At 39.0% G+C, this 16,101-nt stretch overlaps 1 non-coding gene across 1 annotated transcript; it reads left to right on the forward strand.

Annotated features, from left to right (window-relative positions):
- Positions 1–3,032: 3,032 nt before the first annotated feature.
- LOC120068610 lies at positions 3,033–3,135 on the forward strand. The gene has a single exon (XR_005479248.1). It is a non-coding gene; the product is annotated as a small nucleolar RNA R71 (small nucleolar RNA).
- Positions 3,136–16,101: the final 12,966 nt, after the last annotated feature.

Here is a 16,101-nt window from a genome sequence, read left to right on the forward strand (position 1 = left end):
TATCAAATTACCCTTCTTCTACCCTAACATTGTTCCTACTGCCACATCACTCGTGTTGCACATGAGAATAAAGTGTTGCATCCAATCCGGTGCTATTAGTACTGGAGCTATTGTCAACACATACTTCAAGGTTTCAAACGCGTCAGTGCAGTCTTCATTAAAATCATAGGGCCGGTTCGCCTCTAGTAATGCGCTCAGAGGTTGCGCAATCTGAGAGAATCCTCTAACGAACCATCTATAGAAACTAGCATACCCTAGAAAACTTCATAAAGTTTTAACATTTGATGGTGGTGGAAGTTTTGCTATGACATCTATTTTGGCTTCATCTACTTCCAAGCCAGCCTTAGATACTTTGTGACCTAAGAAAATTCCTTCAGTCACCATGAATGACATTTCTCCCAATTCAGCACCAAGTTTGTTTCCTCGCATCGAGCGAGGACGACCTCCAAATTATCTAGGCATGACTGGAATGAGTCTCCAAAGACTGAAAAATCGTCCATGAAGACTTCAACGGTCTTTTCTAGGAAGTCAGAGAAGATAGCCATCATACATCTTTGAAATGTCCCAGGTGTGTTACACAGCCCAAAGGGCATGCGTCTGAATGCAAATGTTCCAAAGGGAAATGTAAATGTAGTCTTCTCATAATCTTTCGGATCTATTAGAATCTGGTTGTAATCAGAGTAACCATCAAGAAAGCAATAAGATTCTTTCCCCGCAAGCCTGTTAAGCATTTGATCGATGAAAAGAAGGGGGAAGTGGTCTTTCTTAGTTATTGTGTTGAGCTTCCTGTAATCCATATAGATGTGTCAGCCCGTGACAGTCCTCGAGGATATGAGTTCATTATTACTGTTGATTATCACGGTCGTTCCCCCTTTCTTGGGAACGCATTGGATTGGACTTACCCAGCTACTGTTGGATATAGGATAAATAACTCTCGCGTCCAACCATTTTAAAATTTCTTTCTTGACCACTTCTTTCATTATGGGGTTCAGCCTTCTTTGAGGCTCGATTGACCTCAACTTCCCTTCTTCTAGCCTAATCTTATGCATGAAATAAGATGGACTAATGCCATGGATATCCGCAAGCGTCCAGCCTATTGCACGTTTGTACTTTTTCAGCATCTGCAAGAGAGATTGCTCATTAGGCTCTGTAAGATTTGTGGAAATGATCATAGGTAAAGTGTTGTTGGTTCCAAGGAATGCATATTTCAAGTGTCCAGGTAACTGTTTCAACTCGAGTTCTAGTGGTTCTTCAAGTGATGGACGCGTTGGTTTTATCCACCGCTCACTCAGACTTGGCGGCTCTGAATCTTTCAGGTTCTCCTCTAATGCGAGGACCTCACATACATGGGTCTCTTCTTCAAGTAACTCAATACTGTTTAGTTGACAATCTTCACTATCTGGGAACTTTAATGCGTTGAGCACATTAAACTTCACCTCTTCATTGTCCACGCACATAGTTAATTCGCCTTTATGCACGTCAATTAAAACTTTCCCAGTAGCTAAGAAGGGGCGTCCAAGGATAATTGGTACCTCCCTATCTACTTCATAGTCCAAGATAATAAAGTCTGCTGGGAATATGAGATTGTCAACCTTCACAAGAACATCTTCAATCTTCCCTTCTGGGTACTTAATTGTTCTGTCAGCGAGCTGAAGAGTAACAGAAGTAGGTTGTGCTTCGCCAATCCCCAATTTCTTAACAATTGAAAGTGGCATGAGATTAAAATTGGCTCCTAGATTGCACAATGTGTGACCCACATCCAATCCTCCTATCGAACAAGGAATTGTGAAGTTCCTAGGGTTCTTCTGCTTCTTTGGTAGACTGTTGCTTACTTACGCGTTACACTCTTGCGTTAGAGCTATTACTTCCTTCTCACTGACTCTTCTCTTCTTTGTCAAAATGTCTTTAAAAAATTTGACATAAGTTGGCATCTACTCCAAAGCCTCTATAAGTGGAATGTTAATATGCAGCTGCTTTAGAAGCTCAAGAAAGCGGTTGAATTTTTGTTCATCATTCTTCTTCATTAGATGCCTAGGGAATGGTGCGTTCAAAGGCACCTCAGGCTTTCCCGCGTTGGACGTACTGGTTTTTGAATGGCTTGTAGTCTCAGGCGTTCTTTCTTTTTGATCCATTGAACGTGTGATGCGTTCTTTCGAAGGACTGCTGTTTCTTGGATTCATTTTTCTTTCTTCAAGAGCTTTCCACTTCGCAATGTCATCGCGTGACATTGCTCTTTCCCATTGTTGTTCCCAGGCATTTTAGTATTGCTAGGTAGAACTCCAGGCTGCCTGCTTTTCAACTCGCTCGCTATTTGCCTTACCTGGATTTCTAGGTTTCTAATAGATGACGCCTGGCTTTTCAGCAGCGCGTCATTCTGGGCTATGTATTCCTTCAATAGGTTCTCAAGCGGAGATCCTGAGCTCGACACCTGTCCTCCTCTATTAAAGGGTTGTTGATGTGGCTGATGCGTTTATTGAAATGCAGGCGGTGGTCCATTCCTTTGCTGTTGGTTCGCCCCTGGGTGGTGCTCCTGATGATTTCCTCCTGTCCAAGAAAATTTTTGATGGTTTCTCCATCCGGGATTATATGTATTGAAAAATAGTTTGTTTTTAATGAAACATACTGACTGAGGATTTTATGGGCAATCCGCATAGGAGTGAGGATCTCTACAACCCACACAGCTAACCATGGGCTACCTAAATGCCTCTACCTGATTCACCTTCTACTGATTTGATGCGTTTCCTAGAGTTATGTTCTGCAAAAGGCTGGTCATCGTAGCCGCTTGAGCAAAAAGTGTGGCTATTGCGTTGGAATCGATGGAATTAACGTTCTGAGATCTCTTCTTCCTGTCAGCTCTTCCATCATATTTATCGTCCACCCATTCCATGTTGTGCTTAGCAATATGGTCTAATATCTCTTTAGCCTCAGTGTAAGATTTGTCCATAAGTCCACCAGCTGGTGCTGTGTTTGCTGCCATCTGCGATGCTCTATTCAATCCTCCATAAAACGTCTCCATTTGAATAGTTAGTGGTAGTCCCTGGTTCGGGCAATTCTTGACCAATCCCTTAAAACGCTCCCATGCGGCGCATAAGGTCTCAGCTTCTTCTTGTTCAAGTTCATAATCTTTCGACGCCTCATCGCATTGGTGGTAGGTGGGAAGTATTTTTGCATAAATTTTTCCACCAACTTCTCCCAGGTGGTGATTTCACCAGGCTCCAGTGAGCTCACCCATTGTTTTGCGTCATCACGCAAAGAATAGGGAAACAAGGATAGCCTGATCGCCTCTGGGGTGATTCCAGGAATCACAAATGAATTACACGTTTCTAGGAAACGCTTCATGTGGGCGTGAGGATCTTCACCACGACCACCCCCAAATTGTCCAGCAGACTGGAGCATTTGGAGCATAACAGATTTCATCTTGAACCTGGTTCCATCCGGCGTTGAGTATATGATTCCTGGAGAGAAATCATAAGTACAGGGGACGCGTATTCCCTCATGGGATGCGTGCTCTATTCGCCATCAGGATTGGATTTTGCGCAGCATGAGCTAGTTGCTGATTTGCTTGTTCTTTCGCCATTGCTCGTTGCCTGTTCTGTTATCTGAGAAATTGCTGCCTCAACCTTCAACGACGATTAGATCGGTTCCTATGCCGGAAAGTCCTTTCAATCTTGGGGTCGAATATGAGTTCAGGAGTGTTCTCCCTGCTCATAAACGTTCACAAGCTTAGGCTTAACTTGTAATACTCCCTCGACCGAAGTGTTCCTACAACAAGTACAAACGAAATTTCTGGTTAGTTTTGTTTCTGAATCCCCAGCAACGACGCCAAAAACTTGTTCGTTGCTATCATGATTCGCCTTAGAAGTGTTTTGTATAAAATAAATTGGAAGAATAAGTTCTAAGTATAAGTGATGCGTTTATGCTTTGATGCGTTTAAGTGATTGTAACGTGTTGGGGCGTTAGATATATGCAACAGAATGCACACAACTTCTTCTAACGACGTTTAAGTTTTCGTAAACCAGACCCAAGTATAAATCTAATTTAGGTTCTTGGTAAATCTAGGGTCGAACTCTGGGATTTAATTAACCAAATGCAGACCTTGCGTTGTATCTCTATAGGGGTTTTCCTAAATAAATGTGAGAAATGAGTTATTTACACTAAATTGTTGTGCCTGTGCAAGAGATGCAAAAGAGTTGAGTAGTTAGTGATGGATCATATGAGAATGGAGTTTAATATAAGTGGATGCATCGGTCTAAGTTGAATGTACACAAACCAGGATATGATGTGGATGAGGTGGAGTGATTTGCTTATCTTTTGTTTATGCGTTAGACTTCATTCAACATTTCTCAATGCGAATAACATACAAAACCTATCTCTAGGATGCATGCGTCTAACACAGAATGCAATAAACACTAGTAAGTTTATCTCTGGCTGTACTAGGCGTCCTACTTGATGCAGCTTAGTTATTCTTTCAAAAAATCTAAGTTAAAGATGCTTTTTGCTAATTTGTCAAGTTGGCTTAAGCGTTGAAATGAAGTTTGCATAAAGTATTAATGCATTCAACATAAACAAGAGACAAACAAGGGTAAAGTGTGATGGATCAAATATATGAATTTTATAAAGAAACAGAAAGTCTTTACAAACTCAATATTCAATCAAATGAAATGAAAGCGATAAATGAGATAAAGGAAACTGAGTCAAGCCAAAGAATACAATCTCTTATATTTCTTTGGCTCAATCTCGTTGTGTACAATCACTTGTATAGGAATTGGACGAAATGTCTTTCTCAAGATTGGCTTCCTCCGTTCCCTGACCGACGGTGGTGGTGGTTCTCAACCCTTCTTATCATCTTGGCACCACAGCACAGCTTCTAAAAAACTAAAACTATTACTACACTATATAGAGAGTAAGGATCTTGATAATTTCTGAACTTCTGATTCTAGAGGGACTTCATCTATTTATAGGCGTTGGTCACGTCCATTTGGTGAATGGGTAGCATTAAAGTCCATAGCCTGGTTAGCCGCCTGAACTCTTGGAAGCTTTTCAGACACCGCCTGCTGCAGGTGCCCAAACTTGCAAGTGGTGATGTGACACAATCAACCTGGGTCAATGAATCTTCTCTGCATTGAACTCCCTCCGACGCATGGCTCATGCGTTAGAGCATTCCCTGTGACACTTGTCTAATGCGTTAGCGTTAATCCTTTTGTTGAAATCCTGCAATAACAGTTCATTAGCGCCGCGATATTTAGTAATAAAACTTCTTTTGTATGAGTTTGCTAATGTTTGAATAAATCCATGCGTTTCTAAAAATGAGGAGAATTTTATCATTAAAAACCTTAGTTGTTCCAACTTAAGACAAAAATAACTTATATTTCTACAAGTTATCACTACTGCTCGCCCACTGAAAAGCCCGGCTTGTTCAGAAGAACTTAGGTTGATGACTTGTTTATGTACACATGTTTTGAGAGGGACTAGGGCTTTGTTAGGAATGTTTGGGCCATTTGTGAATATTTTTCCGTAGATGTTATGTCATGGTTGTATGCATGTGTTTATGTATCTTTGTAGAACCTTAAAGGAGGCTTGCTGTATGCGTATACTACTAATGTGTTAAACAGGTTGGTATTTAGATTAGAAGGCTTTGGTGGTGGTACTGGCAGTAGGGTTAGTAACTACCACGACCATATCCTCATCCAGATTAAAATGGTAATCTGGGAGGGGGTGTGACAATTTGGTATCAGAGCATAAGGTTTTGGGAATAGAAGGGAAAGTTCATGCATAAGTCTAAGTCCCTAAAGTGTAAGTCCCTAACATGTGTACATTGTATTAGGTGAAATGCTGAGGCAAAATGGCAGATAGAGTAAGCCGACAGGAGACAGGAATATTGACCCTACCATTAGGGGCCCAGAGGTTAGAAAGAACACACCGGGTGGGAAAAAGAAGGTGAATGACCTAGTGGGTCAGGAAACGACGTCTGAGGGAGAGTCTAGTACTCCCCAGGCAAGGGGCAGTGAGGCAGCGGTAGGGCTCAGAGACAAAGGATCCTGACCTTCAGTTGCAACTCAGACTAGTGGAAGCCAATTCAGGGGTACAAGTTGGCAGGGATCCAGGAAAAGGAAAATGAGACAAAACAAGAAACCGACGAGCCCTAGTTGTGGCAAGAGGCATTTTGGGGTATGCTATAGTGGTAGAGGTGTATGTTTCCAATGTGGACAAGTAGGGCATTTCAAGAGGCACTGTCCCCAAGTGAACAGGGATGCCCCAACAACACAACAGACAACCTCCCAGACAGTTAACCAACTAAAAGGCGCTGGAAATCGAGGTGAAGGGTCATGTGGTGCCAAGCAGAAGAATGTCATAGGTCGACCCCAGCAGTAGGGGCGAGTGTACGCCATGACACACCAGGAGGCAGCGGAGTCTCCATATGTTGTGACCGATAATGTCATATTATGTGGACAGTCTGCATATGTTTTATTTGACCCTAGTGCCACACATTCATTTATATCTAGCATGTTTGCATCTAGTATAGATAGGTTAGTTGAGCCTATGCCTGAAGAGTTATTTATCTCTACCCCTTTGGGAGACATGATAATAGTAGATAAATGTTATAATCATTGTGAGGTACTGATCAATGGTCAGAACTTCTATGCTGATTTACTTCCCTTAAAGCTGTTGGAGTTTGATGTTATCCTAAGGATGGATTTTCTAAGTAAGTATCGTGCTTCAATAGACTGTTACAAGAAGAAGGTAGTGCTCAGAAAATCCAATGGCAAGGATGCAATGTTGACAGGAATCAAAAGAGTAATCGCGGGGAATCTGATATTGGTAATGAAAACTCGGAAGCTGTTGAGCAAGGGATGTAAAGCCTATCTGGCTCATGTAATGGTTGCTCACGGAAAAGAGCTGAACCCAGAAGATGTCCTCGTGGTAAATGAGTTTGGGATGTATTTCCTGAAGAACTATCGGGATTACCACCCGACAGAGAGGTGGAGTTTACTATTGACTTAATTCTAGGACCAACTCCTACATCACAGGCACTGTGTAGAATGGCGCCAACTGAGTTGAAAGAATTAAAGGTTCAGCTACAAGAGTTAATTGACAAGGGATACATTCAACCTAGTGTATCGCCTTCGGGAGCTCCGGTATTGTTTTTGAGAAAGAAAGACGATACACTTAGATTGTGTATCAACTATAGGCAGCTGAATAAGGTAACGATTAATACATAAGGGCTACATTAGATCCAGTGTATTACCTTGGGAGGTGCCGGTCTTCTATCAAGAAGAAAGACGGTACTCTCAGTTATGTATAGATTATAAGCAGTTGGACAAGGTGACGATCAGGAACAAGTACCCATTGCCTGATATAGGTGATCTCTTTGATCAGTTAAAGGGAGCCACGATTTTCTTTAAAATAGATTTGAGATCAAGTTACCACCAGTTGAAGGTAGAGGCAGATGTTCCAAAAACCTGCATTCAAGACAAGATATAAAATTACGAGTTCCTAGTAATGCCATTAGACTAGCGAATGCCCTGCAGTATTTATGGACATGATGAATAGGATATTTCATCCCTACTCAGATCAGTTCATGATAATCTTCATTGATGACATATTGGTGTATTCAAGCAGTAGGGAAGATCACGGGAACCACTTGAGGATAGTTTTGCCGACACTACGAGAGAAGCAGTTGTATGCCACGTTCAGCAAATGTGATTTCTGGTTAGCCCAGGTTGTATTTCTTGGTCATATGGTTCCAGCAGCAAGAGTGAGTGACTCTAGATACTTTAAATGTTTTAAGTAAAAGTTCTCTCTCAACTAAATATGCAAATTATGTTTAGGAAGTGAACAAAAGGGTTCCTTCCCGGTTAAGTAGTAACGCAGTAAAGAATGATAAGAAGTGAGCAAAACGGCCACTCTAGACTAATAGACTAAGGCATAGTCTAGCAAAATAAAAAAAAAAGTACCATGTGATGTTTGATTTGTCAACAAGTGAAACCTAGAAGGAAGAGGCCGACAGGATTACTCAATCCACTATCGTTGGAAGTCGGAAGTCACGTAGGTAAACATAGACTTTTCACTAGAAATAGAATGTATAATATGTTTGCTCAGAGGTTAGTGGCAAACGTGAAGTCTATTCTAGTGAATTCCGAGGAAAGGGTGTAATCTAGAGGAAGTCCTAGTCAGATTAATCCTAAGAAGAGGGAAAAAGATGAGCAATAGTGAGCTCGAAATGTACCAGGGGTACGTTGAGTATAAAAAAAAAAGGAACAAATGGTCAGTAGAAGACAAAAAGAAAAAGGTCCAGATCTATTGATGTTCCAGGTAATAGCTCGAAGTTTGAATGGTGACTGAGCTAGGGACTAGTGCAGTTATGAAAACCTTATGTATACAATATGGTAAGCCATAATTGGGAAATGTTATAGTAGAAAGAATATTTTCTCCCAAGTATGGATAGAAAGAACATCCTAAGAAGAGTGCCCTCGGTTAGGTCGAGAAGTCTAGTTGACACAAATATTAATTTCACAACTAACAAGTAATTCAAAGGTATGACAACTGAAAAAGAATGTTCCAGTGGTGTTGCTGGGAAATGGAAAAGGACCACCCTAGTTAAAAAAAAAAAAATACTATGACTCAGTGGGGAATGGAAGAGTCACCTGAGGATGTGAAAAATACAGTGAACTATGATGATCAAGTTGTTCATACGTACTAGTATTATTTATTATGAATAAAGTTAATATCAGAGTAGTGCAGCGAAAGCATAGTAAAAAAAAAAAAGAGAAGAAGAAAGAAAAGAAGAAAGTTGTAAAGTTTACGACCAAAGGATGTTATAAAACTCTAGTTATAAATAAGTTCGAGCAAATTTCGAGGACGAAATTTCTTGTAAGGGGGAGGTGAATGTAAACCCCGGATTCTAAATTTCCTAGACAAGTATGTTTAGCCAAAAGAATGATATATTAAATATTTAATAAGTGAAAATCCATGTTATTTATAGGAGTTGTTGAAAAAGGAAAAGAAAAACATATTAAATAGGATAACCCACTTATTGGCTTGGCTAGAGGCACTAAATATGGAGTGACGTGGGGGTTAATCCTTGAACTCGGGAGGTGGCAGGAAGATTAAAAGACAGAGGGGATTCGAAAGTTTGGTTTCGACAATCTGCATGAGCAAATTTAGTAAAATTGGTGCCATTTGAAAGCTGGGAGGATCTAGTTTTTGAGGTTGTCTTGTCGGAGAAAGATTACAGGAGAAGCAGAACAAAAAGTGAGGAATTTGCAGAAGAGGCAAAATCTCGGATTAATCAGGGCTCGAGGTGAAGATTGAAAGCTCCAGGTCAAACCATAAGGAATTTTTGGCTGAAATTTTAAGGTAAGTAAGTTAATCAATTCTCAACATGTTTTAGAAGGAAGTTTCTTCAAAAGAGGTCTGGATTTTGAGTTATGAATTTTTGAAGTTGTAACAGAGAATCTGTGCATAAGCAGACAGCTGCTTGGGAAGAACAAGCAAACAACTCACCGTGGAGAGTTATAGCGAGATATGGAGAATGAGGATCTCGCTTATGAAGGAAATCTCTCTAATTTTGTGATGAGGATCTTGCTTTTGAAGGAAATCTTGCTAGAAATTGGGCTGAATCTCGTTGGTATGGTGAGTATCGCTAGGTTGAAGTTTGTTAAAGAAAAGCTTGATCTCGCTCATAATGAGGATCTCGCTCATGAGGAAGAATTCACTCATGATGAGTATCTCGCTAGTAAAGCTGTCTTTGATGATGAAAGTTCCATTAGTAAATGAACTATTTGAGGTATTTTGCTAAGAATTCGAAGTACTTTAACCAGGAATTATGTCCTTTCAGGCCAATAAGAGCTAGGAGAGGTGTATAACCCGTTAAGAGGCCAACGAGCTATGAGTGACTATGTGATGATTTAATGCTTTAATGATTTAGAAACCATGATTTTCTTAAAGTTATTTCTCATGCTAAGTGTTTGTGTGAAGTACCAAGCAACATATGTTTGAAGTTATTTCTCATGCTAAGTAAAGCATGTTTTCCATGGAAATTGCCATAATTTAAATATGTTATCTTGTCCAAATACTTTCAGCATGTTTAAGTAACTCAATTTTTATGATGAACTAGTATGATGGATGAACTAGTATGATGATTTGAGCACTAAGCCTTAGTGTTCAACTAAATGTTTATGACTAGTTATATGACGGATACTGAAGGACAATGAAAAGGTATCCTAGTCAAGTACCTAAGGTATGACGGAACTCAGCTATAACCACATGTACGTTGGTAATACGATGTCGAGGGATTGAGAAAAAGGGTTCTCCCTGACTAAGGTTGACGTTGAGGGATTGAGCAAAAGGGTTCTCCCCAACTAAGGTTGACGTTGAAGGTTAGATGTAGTAGTTCACTCTCAACTAAGGATAAAGGCAGTCATATCTTCTCCTAGGCTAGAAGGATAGTTTGGAATTGCTAATGCTTATGAATGTTTATCAACACATGATGTTACTAATGTATGAGTTTTCCAAGTATGTTTCCCATATCTAACGCATGCTAATAGATTTTACAAGCTAGTTCAACACGAGTTAAGCCAACTTATTTTACGAAGTATGAAGCATGCGTTAGGATTGAAACTAAGGTTGAATGAAGCTTGATGTACTGTGTTTAAATACCTAAGATTGTCAAAGTACATGCGTTGATATTTCTAAACACGATGAAGAGGAGTACTAAAGGTAAGAAAGGTATCTGAATAAATGTACCTAAGGTGTTGACGGTACATAGAAACCTCCACGTACACTTAGGTAGTTTTGAAGGAGAGGCCGAAGTATGGGTCTCCTAGGCCATAAACCAGCAAGGAGAGGCCGAAGCATGGGTCTCGTGGCCGATAATAGACGTTGGGAGCTAGAGCGATGTATGCTCGTTCTCAACTAGGGAATAATGATGTTTAATGATGTTTAAGAATTGTTATCAATGTTTATGTTTAAAGGAAGTTGCTTGAGATGCCCATCGGTATATTTAAAGAGATTAACAAAGGGATCTCGCCTAGCCATAGTTCAGTAAGAACAGGTCGAAATAGAGGTCTCATCTGGCCATGGTTTGGCATTGGGAATTAGAGCAAACAATGTTCATTCTCCACTAAGATTTAGGTTTTTAATACAATGGTTTTAAAGGTTTTATGTACACATTTGGTTGGTACATTTTAGTTCCAGTGTTATGCTTTCAAGCTTTCAGTTTAAGCATGAGATTTATGTTTTTATTAAGTCACTCACTGGGCTTCTAGCTCATAGATTTTCTGTGTTTCCCTTTTTCAGGTAGCGGTCAGATTCCTCAAGGTTGATCCTGCTGTTGCTTGCCACTGAAAAGCTAGGCTTATTCAGAAGAACTTAGGTTGATGGCTTGTTTATGTACACATGTTTTGAGAGGGACTAGGGCTTTGTTAGGAATGTTTGGGCCATTTGTGAATATTTTTTCATAGATGTTATGTCATGGTTGTATGCATGTGTTTATATATCTTTGTAGAACCTTAAGGGAGGCTTGTTGTATGCGTATACTATTAATGTGTTAACTAGGTTGGTATTTAGATTAGAAGGCTTTGGTGGTGGGTACTGGCAGTAGGGTTAGTAACTACCACGGTCATATCCTCATCTAGATTAAAAGGGTAATCTGGGAGGGGGTGTGACAACTTTACACCTAACCAATTTAATTAGAAAAGCTAACTAAATTGGTCTAAGCAACTAATTAGTACAAATTGATTAAGAAGAAACATATGCATAATCAAATTAGCTTAATGGCACTAAGATCTAGTGAACGTTAGATGGAACATTCACCTTTTAAGTGCATACTTAAACATTTGTTTGGTTCAATTCTAAGTTGATTGGATCAATACAAATCTAAATTTGTTCGCAAGCCAACCTAACTTATCACTTCCTACGAATTAACATACAACAAGTATCACAATTTGTAAATTAGTTCAAACCAATAATTGTACATCACCAAGCATACGATAATATGATCGATATTTATAAAATACAGAATTGAACCTGGCAAGAACAATAATTTGGTTTGAAGCCTCACAAATACATTAAATCATAGAAAAGCCTAAAACTCAAGCTAGAAAGGAATATCTTAGCCCATTATCGACATGTTGATCAATGGGTTTGAGTTTTGATACATCTACTAACCAAAAAGGACGAGAAAAGTGGAGAGAATTCGAGGTTCAACAGTAGGAAATCAGACATAAAACGACCTAGGCAGCTAACCTAATATTTATAGAAATCATAACACATTAATGGAAATCCTTGCGCGTTGGAGTTTAAAGCGACGCAATGCACTAAGCCGTGGGCGTCGCACGGAAACCATGCATTTTATGAATGGCACTACGCATATCGCCATTGAGCGTCGCGATGCCATTCATATATGGGCAAAACATGTGTTTTTGGCCTTCTCTTTTCTGGTTGATGTAGTTAAGCTCCGTTTTGACCCGTTTAAGCTTCATTCTATCATTAATGCCTAGTTTTACTAGTAAAATTCAAGAACGATCTCGAGTTAAGTGATACGAGCACAAGCGCATGTGTTGAGTAACAATATAGTTAAAATGACATAAGAGGTCGAGTATCATCCTTAAAGAATCGAATTGATTAATCTTTTAGCTATTCAGAGATCGTTCTAATTTTATTTTAGGGGACGTCTTCGATAGAAAGCAAATTCAAGTAATCTAAGAAAGCGATAAAAGTGATCAAATATGAAGATAATCAAACTTGATGCAATACCAAAAGACTAATTTTTGAATGAAATGATTCTCTCCCAAAATGGGAGAGAAGGATCTTATTTAGTTACAAGATATTTAACTATCATAATAACTAACACTTAGCTAACAATTAGCAATTAACTACATCCTATCCTTTTTAACTAGTTATTTACCAAAGGGTCCTTTTGGCCTTATACCAATCCACCCCTCCAAAAATCATACTCGTCCTCTAATGAGCTAAAAAGTTAACTGAAAGTCATCTGGGGCATAATATGGCTTCAAATTAGCAATATTGAAGACTGGATTAATATATAGGTCACAAGACAACTCAATGTGGTAACTTGGTTTAGCCATCAGTCTGCGAATGAGAAGTGGAACTTAAATGCAGTCTTCCACTCATCCCTGGGCCTTATTCAAATATGGTGGTATTCACTCTTCAAGTCCACTTTCAAAAAAATCAAGTCTTGTTCAAGTAAATCACTTGTTCTAGGGATTGGGAAGTTGTACTTCACTATAATCTGGTTGATAGCTTTACTATCAACGTACATCCTCCAACTACCATATTTTTTAGGAGTAAGAAGGGTTGGCATCAGGGCTCAGACTTGGTTGAATATGCCCTGTTTTGAGCAAATCCTTAATATGTTGATGAAGGATTTCGTACTCCTTAGGACTCATGCTGTAGTGAGGTGAGTGTGGTAATGTCACTCCAGGAATTAAATCAATGTGATGTTGAATGTTTCGTAGTGGGGATCACCCTTCGAGTTCCTCTTTCAACAATGGGAATTCATCAACTAATGTTTGTATTGTGGGAGGAATTTCACCATCTAGCATGTCATTGGAATTTTCAGCAACAACAAGCCCTAGAATATCAACTTCTCTTTATTTATTAAGATTTTGACATTGGTTGTAACAAACAAGTGGCTACTATCTTTTTTCTTTAACTTAACCCCCTCTATATTCTTCTTATTCAATGGGAGTAATACAATCTTCTTATCCATCCATTGGAATTCAAATGTATTTTCTCTCCCCATGTGCAAGCCTCGAGTGTCAAACTACCATGGTTTCTCTAAGAGGATATGGTATACATTCATCTCCAACATGTCACACATAATTTGATCTTCGAGAGGGGAACAATACAAATCTTATTTACTTTAACCTTTCCACCCCTTTTCACCCAACCAATCTTGTAAGCATTCGAGTGAGGCTCCACCTTAAGGTTCAATGATGTCACAAGCTTCTTGGAAATGAAGTTTTCACTACTTCCACCATGTATGATCACATTGCACACCTTCTCATTGATTGTGCATCTTGTCTTAAAGAGACAATGTCATTGAGGGTTGGATTCTCCTTTAGGAGTAATTAGTAGTACACTTTGGAGAGCCCAAGATAATCTTTCTCCTTCATCTGACTCAATCAATTCAATCTTCTTTTCATGTTTTTCACTGTTTTCAGTCAACATTTCGCCTTCTTCATCTTTATAGGCGATCGTTTTTTGTTGGGGGCATGCATTTGAAAAATGGCCAAATTGGCCATCACAAAAACACTTGCCTAAAGATGGTCGACTGTGAGGATTTTGATTCTTCCTTTTGTAGGCAATTTTTGTCTTTTTTTTTATTCTAATTCATCATGACCTTTTTTCTTTTCTCTTTTGGTTGAAGATGGAGGGTTCGGTTGGTCAAGGATCTTATTTGGGGCATTTTTTCTTCTACTTGTGAAGGCTTTCCATGCTACTCTTTTTTATAAATTCTTGGAGAGAATTTCATTCATTTCCTCCACGATTTCAGCAAAAGAAATGGCCTCGAATAATAAGTGAAAAAGGTTTAAATTTTACCTTTTCTTTGATGTCCATGCGTAGGCCTCTAAAAAATCTTGCAATCAAATGTTACTCATTCTCCATTAAGTTCGTTCTTGCTCCTAGCCAATGGAATTGTTCAATATAATCAACCACCAACCGTGCTCTTTGCCTACAATTTTAATATTGGTTGTACAACATTTGTTCATAGTTGGGAGGGAGAAATCATTCTTTCATCTATACAACATTTGTTCATAGTTGGGAGGGAGAAATCATTCTTTCATCTATCTTTTCATCTTTTCTCACGAGTGAATCGACCGCTTTTCATTTCTTCTCCATTTGATTTTAAGTTAATCCCACCACGCCGAGGAGCTGACTTTCAACTTTAAAGCCACTAGATGCACTTTCTTGTGTTTGGTGTATTCATGTAGATGAAGAAATTCTCTGTTTCTTGATTCAACCAAGAATTATCTCAATGTCACGCTTCCCATTGTACATTGGCAAGTCAATCTTCATTTTGTAGTCATTTGAACCACCTCTCATCTCCTATCTATTGCCTTTTCTTGTTCTTGGCATAAAAAATTCTTCTTCTTGATCATATTCACTAGATCAGTCTCATTCTTTCTCTTCTTGAAATCTTTCTTGGACAATCGGTTTCTTTTTGGATATTTTGGGAGTTGTCTATGAGTTATTGGAGCTCTTTCTTGGTGAATTTCTTGCTGATTTAGACCGTGTCTTAGTTGTCTGCCGCCTCTCCTTCTGCTTCCTCCTTATTGTCGAACAAATGGTTGAAAATTCTCTCGATTTTGAGGTGCTGCAGCCAGCATCTCAACCCTTCGAGTAAGAGTTTCCATACTTTCTTGAAGGCTTGTTAATGTTCTATGAAGTCCCTCCAACGAATTCTCAACAAACAACAAGCATCATGTTGTAGTTCTTGGAGAGAGGTGGGGGTTTCTTCCACCTCTTGTTCTTACTCTGAATGTCTCCTCTGATTGGCGAATTGGCCCTTCTTCCGACCATGGGTCCTGAATCTTGGAGAGCTCTGATACCAAATTTTGGTGCACTATCAAAAGACTTTATTTACCGAGGAAATTAGTTACAAGATGTTTAACTAACTATCTAAGAAAAGAACATAAATTTGTTGAATTGAAGTGTTTTTTTTACTTAAATTAGGGCTAATTGGTATGGTACATGTTAATTAGCTAATCGGGTCTTTAGGATTTTACCCTATTGGATTATGGGATGTTGAATATTCATGTATTTGTTCAAGATCAATGATAAAATTAACCTAGTTAATAAAGATTTCCCAAGGATCTCTCTCTATCAATTCTTTACTAAAAAAAAGAGAGAAAGTTTTTGTTATAATTGCTTTCACTTTGATAATACTTAATTTCTTTAAAACAAACAATCCCCTCCCCCTCTCCCTATTTGTTACATTTTGGAATTCAATAATCAAAATCATGCCAATTAATAGAGGTTCCTCGTGGATCGACATCTTACTCTGCTATAACTACGTGTTAGTTTTAGTTGTTGTTTTGAGTATTATAAATTTCATTTGTCTTAGATTAAATTGAA

This window comes from Benincasa hispida, chromosome 12 (genome assembly GCF_009727055.1).
Source record: "Benincasa hispida cultivar B227 chromosome 12, ASM972705v1, whole genome shotgun sequence".
NCBI classification, from domain to species: Eukaryota; Viridiplantae; Streptophyta; class Magnoliopsida; order Cucurbitales; family Cucurbitaceae; genus Benincasa; species Benincasa hispida.